The following is a 13,500-nucleotide window of genomic DNA, read 5'->3' as shown; positions in this document are numbered from 1 at the left end:
CTGCTGAATAATTGCTGGAGGATATTGAGACGTAAAGTAAAGAGGGGAAGTGAAACATGCAGGAAACTTCCATCTAAAAGAAAAAAAATTATATTTTCAATTTTAACTTTGATCTTTATATTACGACCATGGGATTTTTATCAAACGGATAAGAACAGAAGCTCAGGTAAGTGTCCGAGGAAGATAATTAGGACTACACAATTCTTTCCCTATATGGTATTCGTTGACCACAATCAATCTTCAATGTTTCACACGGTAATGTCCTCTGTTCAATTTTTGACGCTTGTGCATACACAATAATGGCTATGGAGGCTAAAATAACTCGGTAAGTCTTTTTGGACTCCGAAAAAATAGACTACCTTGACGAAGCAACCAGATGCTTCTTAATTTGAAAAATAAAATAAAAATAGTGGAACTTTTTAATTTTCCTATTTATGTCCCATCCTGTAATATATGAATATTTATTTACGCAAAATATCATTATACCCTTGCATTCCTTTTGCAATCAACTTTATACATTTTATGGATACTCTTACTGTTTTTGTCTATGTAGTCATGCAAGTATGTAGACTAGCTAGATTTTTAAACTCGGTCACAAATATACATTTTACGCAAAATGTTACTATTTTTATTCATGTAGCTAGTGTGCATCACAAGTTTGACTTTCACAATTGTACATGTGCACGCTTTTTTTGTGTCGTACAAGAATCATAAGACTGGTCATACAAGTTGAAACAACATATTTAGATATGCTCTAAATTCAATTAACTTGTGGAAAGAAAATTTTGAACTCGAACATTCCAGACTCATTTACATAAACAAATATCGTAAGACCGACCATACAAGTCGAAACAACATATTTTCGCAGGCAATATTAACACCAACATATCTACTATTCTTGCAAACCAAACACCAGCTTCTCCCTCACATTTCCCCGGCACCTTGCTCTCTCACAATACAAACCAAAACAGCGAAGCAGCCACCTATTGCTAGACCAAAATTGTTGGAGCAGGCTTGGTGTTGTTATTGAAAACAATTCCCAAAAAAAAAAAAGCCGTATGAGGCGGCATTGAATCGGAACCCGAGATCGTCGTGTTTGTCATCTCCGGGCCATGACCTGTTTTGTACCCCTTTGGACAAACAGAAAATGAAAATAGAAAAACAAAAAACAAGTGGCCAACCTCCTCCTCACACCTCAGTTGGAAATTGGGATTTCAATTTAACTTTTTTTAAGTATATATGGTATTATTGTCTCGTCAAAAACATTGTTAAATTCAATCTCCGATTACGATTTTGACTGTTCTCCTATTACAATTTTATCCATCATAACACACATGATAACTTGTAGAGATTTTTGAAAATCTATCAGGAACAATGTTTGGTATAACAAAATGTAATAAAAGAAAACTAATGAAACAAGTTTGAAAATTTTGAGTTTTAATATAAAAATAAAACAAAGGGTACAATGAATAGTAACATGATTGACTTTTTAGTGTAAAAATGTGATTTTTCGTTAAAGTGAACAATACTGTAAGCTTTTCGTTAAAGTTCCCATGTAATAACTTAACTAGTTGAAAAGTTAAAAAAAAAAATCTACAAATTGCATTAGAACATTTGGTGTAATGTGTGTTTGTGTATTATGCTAGACCTATTGTATCAGAGACATCAATCAATTCAAGAGCCTTCAATCTCTCTCTATATCATCTTCTTTTGAACTAATCTTTCATTTTTTGCAATGTAGCTAACAGTTCCACAAGATAGATCGTGAGTACTGAATTCCATCTTCTAGTTTTAGCCTTTTAGGTTTGGTCTGTGACCGAGAGCTTGGTCTTGGAGACTTGTTAGGAGAACTCAACGAATTCTTCTCACATCTAGGTAAGACATTGGTTGGCATTTTAAATTGCATTAGAACATTTGGTGTAATGTGTGTTTGTGTATTATGCTAGACCTATTGTATCAAAGACATCAATCAATTCAAGAGCCTTCAATCTCTCTCTATATCATCTTCTTTTGAACTAATCTTTCATTTTTTGCAATGTAGCTAACAGTTCCACAAGATAGATCGTGAGTACTGAATTCCATCTTCTAGTTTTAGCCTTTTAGGTTTGGTCTGTGACCGAGAGCTTGGTCTTGGAGACTTGTTAGGAGAACTCAACGAATTCTTCTCACATCTAGGTAAGACATTGGTTGGCATTTTGGCATTTTGGAGGAAGTGTTCGGTGTGCCCATTTCAAAGGAAGTGTTCAGTGTCAGGAAAATGACATGGTATACCAAGTGTTATAAGACAAATATTTGAATATTTTTTTAAGTATTCAACACTTGGTGTACCTGACATATTATCGGCACATTAAAAAATTTCTCAACAATTTGATGTTGTCTTGGTTTTTGCTCGGAGATTAGTTATTACTATAATGGTAAATCTTATTTATCTGTATTTTCGTTTTTTAAGGCTTATCGAAAATTGCGACACAAGGAGACTTATAATCCATAGCGTTACTGAGCCTAGCATGGAGATTTCCAAGTGCAAGTTATTCTCAATAGGGTGGAACGATGTTCATGATCTAATGTGACAATTCTTAGGCTTCGCATAAAACATTATCCCAGTAGCCGTTTTTTCATGCAGTGTTTGATATGTCTTTGTTAGGAAAATGGACTATATGAAACGGGATTATCATTATATTGACGTCTTGCTACAATAATAAAAAGTTATTGAATCAAGACTCCACACGACATTAAATCTATTTTATATAATTTGATCCCAATGTAGTTATGTTCCGTTCATGAATGATTAAATGTAGTAATTATATTAAATATGCATGTTCACATGATTTATATATGTATTAAGTGCATATAAGTATGACTGTATGAGAAGTAAACAACTTTTATAAAAAAAAAATAAAAAAGCAAATCTTTCCAACTAAAAAAGGGAAACAAAACAAAATTTAATTAAACTAACCTATCAAAGATTAGGTACGAACCATACAGGTGCAGTATGCAACTGGGATCAAGAACGACTCTTGGGGCAACTAAAATGCCTAATTCTCTTATTTGTGAAGGAAAATACTCCAAAATCACATCCGGTTGAGTCATAAATCAGGTAATCAAAGGTAAAATAAATATTGTTTCTCTCAACCTTCTGGCCATAGGATACTATATAACGGCGGAATGGTGATTAAAATGGAACTGGATCCTCTGAGGCAAACCCTAGGGATCATGCTGAGAGACAAACATGGGTCATTCAATTTCAATTCAACGGTTACAATTATTATAACTTTAAAAGGAACTCCCTGTTTGTAGTGTTTGTCGCTCAGCAAGATCCCGAGGGTTTGCCTCGGAGAGAATCCAGGTCCGACTAAAATTACCTTTTTATCTTTTTGTAGTATCTTTCACTACGGCTTTATTTGTTTTTTTTTTTCATTATTATTTTTTTTTGAATTTTATTTTAATTTTTCTTATGAAAAATCATAAACAACTCCATAAATGCAGAATCCTTTGCTAGGTGAACGAAATCACAGCTATTGTAATGCTCTACTATTGATCCATCATAATCAATTAATTTGTACCGATTGGATGTCTCCACCCATCAGCCACAGACCTGAGGTCATAGTCTGAGGAGATAAGTTGCCTACATCGTACCAAAATCGTAGGAGATAAGCTGATCTTGTCCAGTCTTAGCTAGGGGGTACCTACCCCTCCACCCAATCAATAAATTCGGATCTTGAAATTTGATCAAACGGTTAAAAACTGGAGATTCCTTTAAAAGTTATAATAACTTTAACCGTTAAATCAAATTTCAAGGATCCAAATTTATTGATTTAGTGAAGTCGGTGAAAGAAATCCGGAGATGGTCAATTTCCCAACTTTTACACCCATTGACAGGGTCACTAGGTACCACCTCCTCTTCACTCCTCAATTGGAAATCTGGAATTCAATTCAACCTTGTTCAAGTAGATATGGTATTATTGTCTCCTTAAAAACATTCTTAAATTCCATCTCCTATTATGATTTTGACTGTTCTCTTATTACGATTTTATCCGTTATAACACACGTGCTAACTTGGAGATATTATTGAAAATATAACGAGAACAATGTTCGTACATTACTCTAGCTACCTTAGCCACACCATGTTTCATACAAAAATAACATAGAACTTAGATCAATCACTTGAGTTACAAACATGCATGTTGCATCTAATCCTAACCTTTTATTTTCTCAAGTACCGTTGTGTGAAAGCTTTGAGACAACCCACGTTGAGGCCCATCAACTTTTTACAAGATCCAGCCCAAGTCAAGAGACCTAGTGGGCAGTCATAGCTGACTAAACCTCTGGTTACCCACTGAGTTGAGAGTGCTGATGTGTCCACTTTTAGACGTGGGACTTCGGATTCTTTCGTTTCATTTGTTTTTTCTATGTCCTCTGGATTCATTTACGGAACCGCCATGTCACAAAAACGTAACCATGCCACATTAAATTTTCATTGTATCAAAAACACGGTCTGGCATACTAAATATCATATTATAAACAAACAAAAAATCATTTTGAAGTGCTCAATTACTTATATAATAACACTTGGTTATCAATTTATGTTTGCGGTACAATAAAGTATTCTCTATTCAACTATTCACACACCCTAAATATCCAAAAACCCATTTCCTGCCTCCTGGTTAAGTTGCAGGTAGTTCTATCCTGAATATCCAAAAAACCAGTATTATTTTCCCTAACTTAAGTAGGATGGTGCATGTAGTGTTACCGCACAAGACCTCCAATTTTCTAAAACCCTCAAGTTTTTAGTCTAACAGAGACAATGAATCTAAATCCAATGATGTATGTACAGTCTGTGAATGGTGTAACCATTTTTATTCATGTAGCTTGGGAGCATCAAAATTGACTTTAATACACAATTATACATGTACACTTTTTTATTTATGTCGCACAAGAATTATAAGACCGACCATGCAAGTTGGTGAATACTCCACTTTCATCTAACTTATGAGAAAAAAGATTTGAACTCGAACGCAAGTGACATATCCCAAACCTACGACATGCTTGGGGATTCAAACCTGCGCATATAGATTTTCAAAGATTTAATTCGCAAAACTGTAAATTCGGAAAGTGCAAAAGAACAATATAAGGAGCAAAAGTAAATTAATTGGTGCTATGTTCAATTAATATAGCGGATGCAATCTGCGATTATATTAATTAAAGCCCAAATAATGAGGAGTAAATATTAAAGGACATTTTTGTAACTATTCGAGATTTATTTGTTTAATATATAGTTCTATTATATTTAATTAAAGTGCTTTGTTAATTTTAATTTTTTCATAAATCAATGAAACATTATAATTAAATTCTATTTCTCAAATAAAAACGGGTACATCTTAAAAATCTAATAAGATAACCTGATAATTATATGTACCCAGACCAATTTGTGGTGCTAGGTTCGTCTTCACTAAGATTCGAGATGCCATGTCCGTCATCATGGAAAAGATTTCTTCTTCTTGTCACTTTCCTTCATTTGTGCGTTCAAAAAGCTTGTGTGTTTGGTGATGCTTTGTCGTCTACCTTCATGAACATAGCTTTTCGATCTTTTTTATCAATCTCAAGTTCCTTGCATACTCAACTTGACTTCTATAAAATGAACCACTCTCCCTGTCAGTCTCACCTCTTAGCGTCGTCTTTTGGGAACAACATTAGAAAAAAGCTTAATAATTCAGTATTTTAGGCAAAATTTTCACAACTTTCCAACATTTGTGATGGTTGAACCTTGTGATGAATTTGGGCAAAATTAGGTACCAACTGTTTGCTTGCATCAACTAAAACAAATAAAGTGGGAAAAAAATTAATTATTTCAAAAAAAATAAAAGTAGGTGCTAATAAAAAAATTAGAAAATTTTTTACCTCATCCCCAATATTTGTGTCACCTTGATAAATTTTCACCGCTTTTGTCTGAGCATCTCTATATTTGCCTAATGCAAAACTCAAAATTTTTATCATATTAGTAACTAGTAAGTGCACTTTTCCTACGACTAGTTCCATACCGACTGCTATAATTTTCATGAAATTTCTTCCACACAAGAAAACATCTTTCAGCGATTAACCATGCAGTTTCGGTTTCGACTCTACCGTCAACGGGATATGCCATTTTCGTAAGCACAAACAAAATAGGAATGTAATCAATAAAATAAGAATGTAATTAAAGATTGTACATAATTTCGCGTGCTTGCTTTCATTTCTTGATCGAGCTATCATTATTTGATGAAATTTTAGACTAATAAGATGACCTATTCCAACAAGTACTTAGAGATTATTTGCTGACAGAGACTTAGATAATCAGTCCATCTCAAAGCAATGCTGTTTATCTAAATTGAAAGTGCTCATTGGTCGGCTAATTCTATGACTTCAGTGTTGTTTATCGAAATTGAAGATATTGCCGGTTGCCAACACCCTCACAGATTTCAACTGGTGTTTAGTTACAAATTTTGATTACATCAAGTAAAATCCTTGATCTACTCAGGCCAAACCCTAAAAATCCTTGCAAGGTGGTTATTAAATCCTAGTCATGCGTCATAAAGAACTTGTGAGTTCAAGTCCCATCATGCTTCTATCCTATGCATCGGATTCTTCAAAACCATTTTCCTACATTTATGGGAAGGATAGGTTACTTGTTTAATTTAAATAACAGTCAATCAGCCACTCAGTATTATGATTTGGTGATATTCATCATAAGTAAGATGTTTTATGTTCGAATTGCGTGGATGGTGAATTTGATGCCAAATTAGGTTGAGATCATTGTGTGGTTTAGCCAAACTCCCCTCCATTTAGTATAAAAATAGAGTGCTACTAAACTCACCCCATTTCTCACCCACCTTGTAATCAAAATGTTATTGACATATATTCATTTTAGAAAAATACTTTTGAACACCCACAGATTTGAACCAAAAAAAAATTGTTGGGTTCTAGGGTTTAGGTTGGATGACATTCATTGAAATCCCAAATGAGGATAGGGGTTGGGGGCTATCTAGAGTAATTATTATGGGTTGGCCATGTAGTTGGAGAAGGATTTGGTTATGGCGTGAAAAGGGGGACATGTTTCGGTGGCAGAGGGGTAGGTATCAGGAGAGAGTGTGGTGGTGGGTAGGGGACAAAGATATTGATTATTGAGAGGTGGTGGTGGATGGGTTGCGAGATGGGGATGAGTGGGCAGGCGGGTTGGGGCTTTGGCTGCACTGTGAATGTGGTGCTGCGATTAAGGATGGGATAGATTAAAAAAAATGTATAAAATTTTTAATATATATTAAAGGTTACTTTAGAAATAATAAAGGGTGAGAAAATAACATTTCAATTTTTTAATGTGAGTGAAATTAGAATGTTGCTGGAAAAATAGGACAATGAAGTTGGTCTATCAACACTCTAAAAATAAATCGATGCGCTAAAAAATAATAATAATAGCAGTCAACCATTCTAGATTTCATATTTGGGAGAGAAAAACTGAATATGGCACATGAGGAGGGAAAAATAATGAAAAAGAAATAAATAAAAAAATAGCATACAGATTTTGAAAGAAATAAAAAGAACGAGTAAGAAAGAGCTATAAATTAAAAATGTAAATTGCTATTAGCACTCCACAAATTATATTTTTCATTCCAAATTTTTTATGATTAAAAAAAAAAAAATATATATATATATATATATATATATATTTGTGACGAATGTAGAATAAGATTTTTGAAGTACTAATAACAGTTTTTATTCAATTCAAATTACGTGATTCTGTAATTTTGGTTATGTTTATGCATTTAATTATTTATTTTGGAGAAAAAAAACTTACCATTTACTCTTTGTTTAATTTCCTATAATCGAGGGGAATCAATACCATTTTCTCCTTCTCTTGACATAGCTGCAAAATTTGGAAAATAGAGCTAATTCACCGGGAGCATAAAAATATCTTCCAATAAGTTGACGGTGTTAAACCATAGAGATACCTTCCAATAAATTAGAATACATATTCTCAAATATCTTCCAAATTGTTGAGGTCGTTAGTGTGAAACCAGTTGGCTAAATCCTAGGCTAGGCTGTTGACAAACGAGAATTAAATTTACAATTTTAATTACGCTTTGACACTAAAAAAAATGGAAGACAATAAGTAAATTAGCATTTTCAATGTGTAATGAAGAATGCTTATTATATTATTAGCCTGAAAACTGAAAAATTATAGGGAAAATTAGAAATAGGTCCAATTTTATAAACATATTTTTGAAATAGGTCTAATTTTTAGTGACTTTTGACTTTTGTAATAGGTCCAATTTTTAGTTACTTTGGACCCATATCAAAATACCCAAAAATTATAAGGAAAATATGATGAAGTAATTAACATATTTTGAAGACCGATTTGTGTTCCCAACAATAAAAAGATTGAACCCAGATATAAGAGCTTTGATTTACTTTGCATTTCGGTTATGGATGGTCTAGAGATACATCTTGTTTCATTGATCTTAATGAAAAGAAATTTCAATCGAACATGTAATTAGTCATCAGTACGCGCTACTCACTAGTCCTCGATATGTTGATATACTGAGGTGGGTGCAAACTCTGGGCACAAGAAAGAAGATGGACAGATATGAGATGACCTTCATCTACAAATCATTATTATTACTTTCCTTGTTGATCGAATGTTTAATTTCTTCCTAGAAAGCAATTGAGCAAGCAAACTGAAAAAATACAATGGATGTAGCTAGGTTACCAGAGAGGAAGAGAGAGGACAAAAAGTTGAATTGAATGGGCATGTCTATTGGGGGTTTGTATGCTATGCAACTTTCATGTGCCCCAGAAAGTGAAGGGCTTGTTTCTGGGATGGTGACAACTAACAAGGCCGAGCCCTCTCCTCTCTATCTTTCCAACCCGAAACGCATTGATGTGAATAATGCAGTAGATAAAAAAAACAACAAAATAGTACGTACTGAATAAGATATCCCCATTACTCTCACCTACCAACCTCACCTCTTTTCTTTTACCAAGGTATCCCCACTACTCATGCCAAATTATGCGATCACACAACATATTTTAGCGGATATTCATAGGTCATTACAAGGTTAATTTGGGAAGTGAGAGTCAGGTAATTTGAGACATGAAAACCCTAAAACCTTTCGCTTCTCTAACACTATATAATAACACTACCACCTTCCCAATTCCAAATCATTTCATACTTCCTTGAGACCCTCATCTTTTCCCAATTCATTCTGCAATCTTCACGCCTCACTCTCTCTCCCTTCTCAATTCCTCCTAACTCTCATCACTGCAAGGATATACTTCCTTCTGAAACACAAGAGGCTTTAGCATCATTTTCCAACTATGAAAATGTATTTTATCCCATATCTGAAATGTCGTAATTGCTTCTGTTGATCCTAGACTCAATAATTTGTAATTTATTTTAAGATTTATGTATAAGATTTGCTAGTGTGATAAGAAATTTAAAGTCGGTGAAAAAAAAAATGCAGAGCACAAAAATAACAGGATTAATGGTATGCGGACTCTTTCAGGATCCTTTATGATATGTCGACAACAGTGGTCAAGAAGGGGACCAATTGCTGAACAAGATATTGGCGGCAGTGGTCAAGAAGTGGGAGCTGTTGCTGAACCGGAAATCAAATTCACCACCGCAACAGTATGCTTCCATGTCTTTCAATGCTTCTTTATAGCACCATCTATTTTATTAATTCTAGCTTTCGCGGCCATCACGTCCCCTATAGATTACCTTTGTACCACAGTTCAATATGTGATTTGTGATATAATTATGGTGGAGATCATTTGTCGATTTAAGTAAAAAATCACCCCAAAGATTGTCAAGTTCTTAGGAATAAGATGCATCAGGGAAGCAATAGAGATATTTTTATAGGCTCTGGGTCTTTATTTACAAAATATTATAGATCCCGAATGCATAATTTGTGTTTTTACCCTAGTATGTTGTTCCTACTACCTGATTTCCTATGTCTTATTTTTGAGACATAGTGGAGCCCTAAGTTTTCTGGATTTTGCCCTAGGGATATATGCTGTAATTCCAGTGCGTTTTATAAAATTGATGGACGGTGGAAAAAATCTTTAAGGTTATGAATATGCATTATTCGTTCTTTCAATTACAACTTGCATTTCTCTATTTTTATTTAGAAGTCATTAGGAGAATGTAATTGAAGCGATTGTGAATCCACAAAACTTTGTTTTTCTTTTCATTTTTAGGTGTATCATAATGTTTTTATTTTTAATATGTACCATTTTAATTCGCAACCCTAATAATGAGAAAATATATGATACACCTAAAAATGAAAAAAGGTCTATGGATTCTCAATCCCTTCAATTACAGTCTCCTGATCACTTTTAAATAAAAGTAGAGACATGCAAGTTGTAATTGAAAGCCCGAATAATGCATATTCATAATCTTTCAGATTTTTTCCACTGTCCGTTAATTTTATAAAATGCATTAGAATTACAGCATTTATCCCTAGGGAAAAATCCAGAAAACTTAGGGCTCTACTATGTCTAAATAATAAGACAAAGGAAATCAGGTAGTAGGAACAACATACTAGGGTAAAAAAACGCACATTATGCATTCGAGATCTATAATAATATGTAAATAAATACCTAGAGCCCATAAAAATATCTCTATTGCTTCCTTGATGCATCCTATTCCTAAGAACATGACTATTTTTTGGGATGATTTTTGACCTAAATCAATGAATGATTGCCACCATAATTATATTAGAGATGGAGCTGTGTATGAAGGTATTCTATGGGGGACGTGATGGTTGTGGTAGCTGTAATTAGTAAAATAGACAATGCTATAAAGAAGCATTGAAAAACACTTAAACCCTAAACCATACTGTTGTTGTGGTGAATTTGATTTTCGGTTCAGCAACAACTCCCGCTTTTTGCCACCCTTGCCGACATCTTGTTGATCTCGTCTACGACGACCGCGTGCTTGTTGATGACGGCCACGGTCGCCCCGCCCCTGTTGATCGCGGCTTACTTGTTGACCTTGCTGACCATTCCCCTCCCCATCCTCCAGTGGTTCTACGGTAAGAATAACAGGCGTACAAGACAAACAAGAGGAAAATAGCTCCGTAAATAGAATGGATAATGATAACTAACTTATGAATTGTTCGTGTCAAATGATTATCACTTACTAATTATCTCAAGTCGGAATGGATTTCTAATTTTCGACAATAAATTTTTTGAATATGTACACAAATATTTTGAATCTGAATGTTTTTTCAAAAGTTAAAATGAAAGTCAGAATGGCATTTTGCAATTCTGATAACTAGGAATTTCTGATATAAATTTTTTCAAAGTATGCACCCAACTTATTCGGATACCAAAATGGTTTGATTTCTGATAGTTGTCTACTCAATTATAAAAATGAAAAGTTAATTCTCGTTAGTCAAAAGCCTAGCTCTAGCCTAGATTTTTTAACTCAGTCACGTATATACATTTTACGCAAAATGTTACTGTTTTTGTTCATGTGCTCGTGCGCATTACAAGTTCGATTTTCGCAATTGTACGTGTGCACGTTTTATTATGTCGTACAAGAATTGTAAGACCAATCATGCAAGTTGAAATAACATATTTGGATATGCTCTAAATTCACTTAACTTATGGAAAGAGAAATTTGAACTCGAACATTCCAGATTCCTTTGCATAAACAAATATCATAAGACCAGCCATGAAAGTCGAAACAACATATTTTCGTAGGCAATATTAACACACTAGAAAACGTATGATAAATATTGAGCGAAGTAGGTTTGATTACTAAATGTGAGTTTATTCATAAATTTTAGTTTTGTTGTTAATTCCAACTTTTACTTGATGATAATTATGAAATAATTACAAACAAAAAAATAACAAAAAAACAATCCACATTTAAAGTTGGTTTTAAGTCATATGAAGTTATTTGAGCTCCAATAAAATTTCTCTTCTTAAAATCTAGGGAGTTTTGTTAAAACACTGAAAATCGTAAGAGGGGTATATATTAAACAACATTAAATTAATTTAATGATTAAAATTTTAATCATTCTTACCTCTCTAACCGAACACCAACATATCTACTATTCTTGCAAACCAAGCTCCAGCTTCTCCCTCACATTTGGCCGGCACCTTGCTCTCCCACAATACAAACCAAAACAACAAAGCAGCCACCTATTGCTAGACCAAAATTGTTGGAGCATGCTTGGTGTTGTTATTGAAAGCAATTCCTGAAAAAATAGAGAAAAAGAAAAGAAAAAAAAAAGGCGTATGAGGCGGCATTGAACCGGGAGTCGAGAACGTCGTCTTTGTCCTCTCCGGGCCATGACCTGTTTTGTACCCCTTTGGATAAACAAAAAATGAAAATAGAAAAACAAAAAAACGTGTAGCCAACCTCCTCCTCCCACCTCCTCTTCACACCTCAATTGGAAATTTGGATTTCAATTCAACTTTGTTTAAGTATATATGGTATAATTGTCTCCTTAAATACATTGTTAAATTCAATCTCCAATTACGATTTTGACTGTTCTCCTATTACAATTTTATCCATCATAACACACATGATAATTTGGAGAGATTTTTGAAAATCTATCAGGAACAATGTTTGGTACAACAAAATGTAATAACTCAATTAGTTGGAAACTTAAAAAAAAAAAAGAATCTACGAATTGCATTATAACATTTGGTGTAATGTGTGTTTGCATATTATGCTAGACCTATTGTATCATAAAGATCAATCAATTCAAGAGCTTTCATTTTTCCTTTTCAATCTCTCTCTTGTTTCTCTCTATATCATCTTCTTTTGAACTAATCTTTTATCTTTTGCAACGTAGTTAACAGTTCCATTAGATAGATTGTGTGTACTGAATTCCATCTTCTAGTTTTAGGTTTGGTATATGATCGGGGGTTTGGTCTTGGAGACTTATTAGGAGAACTCAACGAGTTCTTCTCACGTCCAGGTAAGTCATTAGCTGGCATTTTGGAGGAAGTGTTCAATGTGCCCATTTCAGAGGAAGTGTTCAGTGTGTCACGAAAACGGCACAGGATACAAAGTGTTATAATATAAATTGTTAAATTTTTTTTACGTATTCAACACTTAGTGTACTTGACATATTCTCATGACACTGAAAATTTTCTCGACAATTTGATGTTGTCTTGGTTTTTGTCTTTGAGCTCGGAGATTAGTTATTACTATAATGGTAAATCCTATTTATCTGTATTTTCGTACTTTTAGGCATATCGAAAACTGCGACAGAATGAGACCTATAATCCAAATGGTTACTGAGCCTAGCATGGCGATTTCCAGGTGCAAGTTACGCTCAATAGGTGAAACGATGTTTCATGATCTAATGTTACAATTGTTGGGCTTCGCATAAAATATTGTCCCAGTAGCCGTGTTTTCTTGCAGTGTTTGATATGTCTTTGTTAGGAAAATAGACTATATGAAACATGATTATCATTACATTTACACAAAACAGTAACATTATCCAT

The 13,500-nt window shown here is 33.8% G+C and overlaps 1 long non-coding RNA gene across 1 annotated transcript; it reads left to right on the top strand.

Annotated features, from left to right (window-relative positions):
• The first annotated feature begins 9,208 nt into the window (after positions 1-9,208).
• LOC139193293 (uncharacterized) lies at positions 9,209-11,669 on the top strand. Its single transcript, XR_011577687.1, has 2 exons — positions 9,209-9,356; positions 9,537-11,669. It is a non-coding gene; the product is annotated as an uncharacterized lncRNA (long non-coding RNA).
• The last annotated feature ends 1,831 nt before the right edge of the window (positions 11,670-13,500 follow it).

Source organism: Malus domestica, chromosome 17 (genome assembly GCF_042453785.1).
Source record: "Malus domestica chromosome 17, GDT2T_hap1".
NCBI classification, from domain to species: Eukaryota; Viridiplantae; Streptophyta; class Magnoliopsida; order Rosales; family Rosaceae; genus Malus; species Malus domestica.
The sequence above is the reverse complement of the archived record's forward strand: the minus strand, read 5'-3'. Positions and strand labels throughout refer to the sequence as shown.